Here is a 9,246-nt window from a genome sequence, read left to right as displayed (position 1 = left end):
ACAAGTCCTTTTCCTGCCTGCCTGCCATACACTTTCCCGATGGAAGGCAGATTTCCTCAGCAGACATCATCTGAATCTGGGGGACAGGGCCCTTCAACCAGCAGTGTTAGACACACTGTCAGAGATGGGGGGGGGTGCTAGATGTGAATTTTCTAGCATTCAAGTACAATGTGAAACTGGAAATATTTGAGTCCAAGTCTAGTGACACTCGAGCGTTTGCAATGGATGCCCTGGTGACGCTGTAGGACCAGTTTACCCTAATTTTTGCCTTCCCTTCGCTGCAGCTTCTGCCCCTACTGCTTCCCATGATATGATTGAAAGGAATTCTGGTTACTTTGGTCACTCCAGCCAGACTCAAGAAAACATGGTACTACTGTTGCAAAGGTTCAGTCTTCCATCCTGCTCTTTGGTTGCTGGCTTTAACAACTAAAGGCAGAGGTATGTATGATTTTATTTATTTATTTTTCTTTTATTATTCCTATGCTTCTGAGGACTAGACAGGTGAGTTTGCAGAAGATTTACCATTGGACTTGGAAGTCCTTTTTTGAGTGGTGTGAGGCCCAAGTTCACCCTTGGGACACATTTTAGCTTTTCTGCAAATATGAGTAGACAAAAGTTTTGATCCGGAGTACCATCAAGGCTCAGAGTTCTCGTTTGGCGGTTCTCTTCCAAAAACTCAGTACCTACAATTCTTTAGTGTGCCTTTTATACAGGATGTCGCACATATTGGTCCACTAGTCTGCACTCTGTTGGCTCAGCTGAACCTCAATTTTGGTACTTTGTGTTACAAAAGTCTCTTTTAAAGCCCATCTGAGATTTTCTTATAGTCTCTCTTATAGTTCCTAATGAGATGGGTTGTATTATTGGTTAATATTACTTCAGTTCACAGAAGTTTGTGGCTCTTGACTGTATCTCCAAAAATGAAGAAATAGTGGTCTTTTGACCTCCCCCTTTTTTTTTTTTTTTTTTAGTCCTTTTTGCCCAAGGTGTTTTCTTGTACCATCTCAATCAGGATATTTTGTTACCTTCCTTCTGTCCTAACTTCAGACAGTAGAAGACAGATCTTACTTAAATTCAACAATCTGATTTCTATTTCTGCAGCTGGCATCACTCTCTAGTCTAGAAAGGATTAGAGGCGGAGTGCACTTGGTATCGCTCCGCTGCCAGCGCTAGATCACTGCACTCTGTGATCTGGGCTTGTTGTCCCACAATCCCAGAACATCAATCATTGGGTTGCCAACCCCAGGCATGTGTTTCCCTGGTTTGAGGTCACTGGCCAGATCAGAGGGCTCTGCAGTCCATGGGTTGAGCACCCCTTACTTTATTTTGCCCTTTATTACCCTGTCATCTTACTGACCTGTTGCCAATTAACCTAATTAGTTGCAAAATAATCTTGCAGCTCTTCCTTGTTAGTACCACAGACTTTTTCAGCAACTTTTTTGAGACCTGTTGCTGCCATTCATTTCAAATTTACTTTTTTTTTTTTTCTTTAAAATGGTAAATTTTCTCAGTTTAAACCTTTAATATGTTTTCTATTTCCTTTTGGGAATAAACTACGGGTTTATTAGATTTACATATCATTGCATTCTGTTTCTATAAGTAGCTTCCCAACTTTTTTTTTGCGAATCGAGATTTACATCACAGGACACCAGGATTCCACTCTCTTCCAATATTCATTGCTTGCGACAGAAACGCAGGGTGTGCCTTGCTGGATGGGTATTGTCTGGAAGGGGATTACTGTCCCTGTCCTGTCCTGTCCCCCCCCCCCTTTTTTCCCACTGTTAAATCACTTGAAATTGGCAGCATAACCATTTCATGTTTCAAACTTTATCCCAACCATAAAAAAATACCAGAATTACTACTAATGACTAGTCAGGATAACAAACTCTCCTTTTTGGTATTTAAACCAATGTGTTTGAAAAGGCAGAGTAGATGAAGGCACACTTACAGGCTGATAACAGACAGAAGTCTGTGGTCTCAGGAGGAACGTCAGGGATCATAGCAATAGTTGCACTGCCATATTTAGTTTTGTCAGGGCACAGTATGTGTGGTAAGTGAGAGATATGGTTGTGTTGTGATCAATGAACTCTTGCTATCCTATGACTTAAATATGTTTACTTGTTAAAATTATATGCAATGCAGTTTTAATTTTTCAAAACAATTCTATGTTAAAACCCACAAAAATATTTGTTTTCGATTTTGTTATTTATAGATACAAACACTGGATTTACCATCCATACTGCTTACTACATAAGATACACATTAGAGCCACCAATTTGCCTCCTCTGTGACCCGAGCCCACCCTATTTTGAAGCCTATTAGAGCCTCTGGCTCTAATCAGGTGCTTAAACAAAACAAACCACAGCTGCTGTAATTTATGCACCCAGAAAGGGGCCAGACGCATGAATAGGGGGTGGCCATGGCGGCCATGGATGGATTCATACTATGCATGAATCTATCCATTGTGCATATAGGGGGGTGGTGAGGAGAGGGAGCAGCGCCCTGGCACCCCCTAATTGAAGGGCTGCCACTGAATTTGAGCCATGGGTGGGTCTGATGGCACCACTTAACTCGCCAGCCTTCAAATAAAAAAATTAGAAGAAGCTGTTGGCGACAGTGGTTGCAATCTATAAGATGCAGTCACTGTTTGGATATTTCAAGCAGCAATGGGTGCTGTGGTTGAATTTAAAGCGTATTTTCACTGCCCTCCCAAATTTTATTTTATTTTATTTATTTTTCCTGGTAAGTTCTGCACATTTCAGATATTCACCCACTTAGCGGATCCAGCGTTGTCCACTTTCTCTTCTGGCAGCACTCGGGCCTGCTCTATGTTTTGTTGTGACGTCATCCAGAGGCTGCCAGCTGTTCCGGGTTCAGCTGACACTCCTCCTGATGACACCCTGCTGGGCCCACCCCCTCCATCTTTACTGAATGAAAAGCTTTGCCTCCTGAGATATGTAACATGCAGTAAGTGTCATGGGGGGTGGGCGCAAACAATTCATTTTTAAAAATACATAAAGAAAAAAATGCTATCTGTGTGCAGAGGTCCAGAGGTGGGGTGGAGAAGAGGGATTACGTTTTAGAGGGTGAAGATTTGCTTTAAATACAATAGCTGGAGATTCCACCATCTATGCTGTTTAGCGTGGATGGAGAAATCTGTGCATGTATGGCTAGCTCTGCTGTTCTGGCAGCACTGTCATAATGAAAAGTGCAGCCTGAGAAGCTGTCATGAATAGATGTTCTTTGCACTTTTAAACGGTGCTTTGTGCAAAGTTTATTAAGGAAAAGATCCGTTCAAAACTAGTTTTCAAATCTGGGGAGGAGGTCTTTTCTTATACCAGGACCTCATAGAGGCTGATCTTACAAAACTAAAGGACCAGAATAAGGCTGCAGGCCAAGCTAAACATACATCCCTATGGAGAAACCACTAGAGGGAACAGAAATACTGTGACATGCACTCTTTGACGTGTGGTCGATTTACTCAATTTGGACAGTGCACAATCTGGTGCAGCTCTGTATAGAATCCAATAAGAAACCAAGTTTTATTGTTAAAGCTTAATTGTACAAGCTGAAGATAGAAGCTGATTGGTCACCATGCGGAGCTGCACCAGATTTCAAACTCTCCAGTTTTAGTAAATCAACCCCAGTGTTTCCCAGACCTGCTTATTTATTTATGTACCTAAATCCCACCAGTAGTTTGTGTTTTCTGGCTATTCACGGTAATATCTCCTCCTGTGTATAGGGAAGGTTATGGGAAAATCACGCACATGGACTTATAGAACACTTCTCATGGGAGACACATAATGGGCAATTTACTAAGAAGAAGGCACTGCACCAGTTAATACATTAATTGGTGCGCCGGAAAAGTCATTAATGGAACGTGCAAACCGGCGCACATTAAAGCGCAAATAACGATAATAAATACCTGCGTATGTAAACTGCAACTGACGCTAGGGTAACTGTGGTTTTCTCATTGATAATAGAGCATGCCCAATACAATTGGTTAATTTCATCTAATTGGATGTGTCTTGTTAGGCCAGGGCTCGACAAACCCCGGGCGCCAGGTTGCATTTGCGACTAGAATTCGCATCCTGGCGCCTGGGGTATCCTTTCGCCATGTGGACCCCGAACTCCGCCATGCGATTGCATCGGGCCGCGCCGGCCAGTAATTGAGGCAGCGGCTTTGCGGCCTTCTAAATTCTTTCCGTAGTCTGGCCCCATCTTGTGGTGGATGTTGAAATTCCAACCCATCCAATAATGCTAATCCTAATGGAGCTTCAAAGCCCTGCCTGTTTTTCACTGCCCGCCCATTTCCTTCCCAAAGTGAAGAGAAGGAAGTGATTGCGGGCATCATCTGGCGCCTTTTACCCAAGGATGAGTGTGGTGGCTGGTAAATAGCACCCCCCATGTTGAGGGCACGCGGCCTGGTACGGCTCGCTCGTCCCCCCCTTTCCTGGCCGTCCGGGTAGCGTGCTCGGACAAGGGTCTGATGTGGACCTGGGGGGGACCCCCACGCCAATTTTTTTTTCCGCGTTGGGGTCCCCTTTAAGTCCATACCAGGTGGCGGGGCCAGCGATGTCTCCTTCACGGGTCCCGTCTACCTGGAGACGCGCTCGAAATGAGCGGGCTTTCCTCCGCGTGTGTGGGCGAGTCCGTTCATTTCAAAAGTAGGGCGGATAGTACGGCGGACTTAGTACGCCGTATTAGTCCGCTGAAAAAGTGCCGTGTGTGGGCAAGTAGCCCGTTCGGAAAGTCCGACGGACAGTCTGGCGGGAAGTCCGCCAGACTAAGTCCATCGGATAGTCGGCTACATGTGTACGCGGCATTAGAATGGCCCCTTTAGATCTATTTTTGACAAGTGATAATAGCACACTATTCTGATCAGGAAGCAAGGAAAAAAGCAGTCCATTGATACACCTGATAACATATCCTGTCATGAAGAGTAAGGTGTCCATAGAGCAGATCAGATTGCATGCTGTTATTGTACGGTTCTGTGTGAAACTGGTGTCTGTATTTACATCCAGAGAACGTGCCAAATGTCAGTGCAATGTCTGCAGTTATGGCAAACAGGGCAATTCAATACCTGCATGTTCAAAGGAGGAACAGTTTATCTTTTATCCAACTGCTAATGAAAGTCTGATAAATTGAAATTTTTAGTATGAAAGGGAAAAAGTTTAGCTCTCATTTAACCACTTGCCCTCCGGAAGGTTTACCCCCCCCTTCATGACCAGGCCATTTTTTGTGGTGCAGCACTGCATTACTTTAGCTGACAATGACGCGGTTGTGTGCCGCTGTACACAAAAAAAAATGATGTCCCTTTTTCCTAAAAATAGAGCTTTCTTTTGGTGGTATTGGATCACCTCTGCGGTTTTTATTTTTTGCGCTATAATCAAAGAAAGGAGCGACAATAAAAAAAAAAAATATATTTATTGCTTTCTACTATAAAACACATCCAATAAAAGTAATGTAAAAAACCCACCCAAGATCCACCCAAGAAATTCTTTTCTTTTTTTGAGGGTAAGGGATTCTACCCGTGTAAGAAGTGTTATGCGTGCAGACACACAAAGGAAAATAAAAATAAACAATCCAATTTTTCTTCAGTGATCACTGGAAAAGAATATAAAATTAATGATCTCATTACATGTCGTAGTGAAGGTGTGGTATACCTTCTAGAGTGTCCCTGCCATATACAATATGTGGGGAGGACTAAAAGGGCACTTTGGAAAAGATTGAGGGAACATGTCCAGAATATCAAGAAAGGCTATGTTTATCGAAGCCTATCTAGGCATTTTGCCAAATTTCATAAAAAAGACCCCTCCCATTTAACCATCTGTGCAATTGAAAAATACAAACCACATTGGAGGGGAGACAATAAGATTATAAAGATAAGTCAGGCAGAATCCCGTTGGATACACGAATTATGCACACTAGCACCTTCAGGACATAATGTAGATTTTGATTTAAATTGTTTTATTTCCAATTATTAGTTAAAGAATTATTACCTGACACTCCGGTATTATCTTTATTTTTATTATTTATAAGCCTGTAATTTTAATGATATACATTTTTTGATAATTTTTTTTTTTTTTTTAAGTAATTGACGAATGATAACAATTTACTGTCACTTTTTGACAATATTTATATATGTAATATTTATTGATAATATTTATATATATATACATTTTTGATTACTTTTTATTATATTCTATATATTCCATTTATGGTATTGAAATACTCTACCAAGCAATAATTTGTATTAAGAATTTACTTAAAGCTGTCAATTTATACCTATTTTTTGATCCAAATTTTTTGTATTATCAGTTGACCTTACTTAGCATTTGGGCTGCTTAGTAGTTAATATTTTGTTTAGCCGGACTGCATTCTCTAGTTTATACACAAGATGGCCATAGTGAGTATGCAGGTGGATTACCTATTACAATTGCAATGAATTTTAATGCATTTTACATTTTGTCCACAAGATGGCCACACTGGGTATTAATGAACCCAGTTATACTTTTAAGCTGTAATTTAGCGAATTTTAACATTAAATAGAAGGATATTTTAATAGTATTTTAATATTGATGAGATGAGAATAATCATTATAAAGAATAAGTAAAGAAAGTATGATAGTAAAATTGCTGCAATCAGATCTAGCTCGCTCCGCTGCCGTTCGATTAACACGACAGCTGAGCGCACCATAGAAAAAGAGAAGAGAGACACCTGACCCCTCACCCTTTGAGAAAGCCACGTGGTTGTGACGCAACGCATCAGGGAGGAGTTGAGGTGTCGCTTGTTACTTCCGGTCGCGGCCGAGACCGGAAGCACCGCTGTGTATATTTCCTGAATCGTTTTACTGTAATGTAAGTGTGGATTTTTTTATTGAAAATAAAGTTTTGTGCGTTACTACTCATTGGAGCCCCCCCCCTTACTCTTTTATATACTGCCTGGATTATGGATATTGGAGGAATTAGTTGGAGTTCTTGGAGGCTTTATTATTAATGGTGGAAGATTACTTACTAACCACCCCTCAAGCGTGATCCGGTCCGTAGGGACCTTTATTGGAGGTGAGAGGCTGGGGGAAACAAGGGGTGCATGTAAAGCACTGAAAGGCAAAGGAAGAGGGAACAACATATTGATTGCTCACATTGCATGAATACCATCAATTGCTAAACGGACTGCACATTTTTGGAGTGGACTGTTTACACACTGGTTTCACTTTGCACTGGATATTTAATGTTCACATATAATTTTAAAATATTTTTTTAAGTGCCGTAATGTGATTTTGCACTATTTCACACTGCTGCATGGACTTTGCGTTTGATATATACATATATATATATATATATATATATATATATATATATATATATATATATATATATATATATATATATTTCTAGTATATTATTATCTTTGGTATATTTTAGTTTTTAAGCACTGGTTATTCAATAATTTTTCAGAATTATGGCAGTAATATGTTAGGCGATTTTTCACTTTTTGCACTGCTGCATGCATTTTTGCAACTGAGATAATTTTTATTTTGCTATTGTTGATGCACTTTATTATTCATGTCATATTGATATTTTATGCACTTTTATTGCCGTTATTAGTTTGGCTATTTTTTCACAATTTGATACACTGGATGTATTCACATATTTTTATTTATATAATTTTTTATCTACAAATTTATTTATTTAGTAAAACCACTTTATAGTATTAATCTAGTTAGCGCCACATAAAACACCCCCTGTAATTTTATTTTGAGTGCAGAGAACACTTTTATATGTGAGCAGCTTCCTATATTTCATACTAATTTTTCCTAGCGAAGGTGTTGCGCAACAGGACTTTCCCATTTTTAAATGTAAAGTTAATGACACCCCCAAATTGGTTCGCAGATTGCAGCGCAAACTGTGCAATGGTTCAGGAATCGGATCACATGGGTGTGAACACCCATGCGATCCGATTCCAGTGCAGACCAAAAAAAAAGTCCTGCATCATTTTGATGTGAATGCCATGTGATTTCAGCCATACAGTTTGTATGGCTGAAATCGCATCTCATGTGATCTTCACAGCAATGCGGTGTGAATCACATGCAATGTCTGGCATCACACCATTGTGAACTGGACCTGAATGCAATCAAGAAGTTACAACTGCCTTTACACACAGATACTGTTACAATAGCAAAATTAATAGCAAGAGTCCCTTTAAGGCCAGATTGGGGAAACACTGCAATAGTGGATTTTCCATTGGAATATTTGAAAAATTCCCAAACTTGTAACACAAGAGGCTTATCTTTCACCCTGAAACAACTATGCAAAAGGTGTTGAGATTCCCAGGCAGCAGTGAAAACCTATTGGAGGATTAAAGGATGCCCACACTGGACCACCAGGGACGCCACTGGACCACCAGGAGATGCCCAGCACCAGATATGCCCCCTAGACCACCAGGGATGCCAGCCAGTGCCCGATGCATTTCTAGTTGCTGGTATCACAGAACTTTCATCAGGGGTGAAGAGCAAAGACTCAATGGCATATTGATATTTCTACAATGTAAGAAACCAATCTTTAAATCCATATAAAATACATGTGGAAAAAACAAAAAAACTAATTAGAAAGAAGGGACAAAAAAAGGGGGGGGTAAATTTCTCTCCCCCCCCCATGGCAACAAAAAAGGCCCACCTCCCACATGGGAGGATACACAGGATTCTAACGGACCGGCAGGGGGGAGGTGCGGACTAGGGGTGCAACGGATCATAAAACTCACGGATCGGATCGTTCCTCGGATCAGAGTCACGGATCGGATCAATTTTCAGATAAGCAAAAAAAATAACACTATCCCCGCCCCCAACAGCCACATTCTTGATTTAAATAAAAGGTACAACACCATCTCCCCCCCCCCCCCCCCAATAAAATGCAGCTTATTACAAGCATAAAAAACCTAGCATATCACTGACAATTTGCGCCAATAAGCATCATGGGACTCATCACGGTCTGTTTGGAGGAACTTTGATCGTTGGTGAGCTTGGCGCAAATCATCAGTGATATGCTGACTATGTTTTTATGCTTTTAATAAGCTGCAGTTTATTGGGGGGGGGGATTTTATTTAAATAATCTCCCCCCAATAAAATGCAGCTTATTACAAGCATAAAAAGGGGCTTTATCTTCAGCCCCCCCCCCTTCTGGTTTACCCTTCGTGGATGGGACAAGGCATTTTGGGGTGCAGTAAAGATATTCGCTATTGTAGCTC

The sequence above is a fragment of the Lithobates pipiens genome, unplaced genomic scaffold (genome assembly GCF_037356315.1).
Source record: "Lithobates pipiens isolate NorthernLeopardFrog02 unplaced genomic scaffold, aLitPip1_a1.2 Scaffold_22, whole genome shotgun sequence".
NCBI lineage: Eukaryota > Metazoa > Chordata > Amphibia > Anura > Ranidae > Lithobates > Lithobates pipiens.
This window is presented reverse-complemented; position numbering follows the sequence as displayed.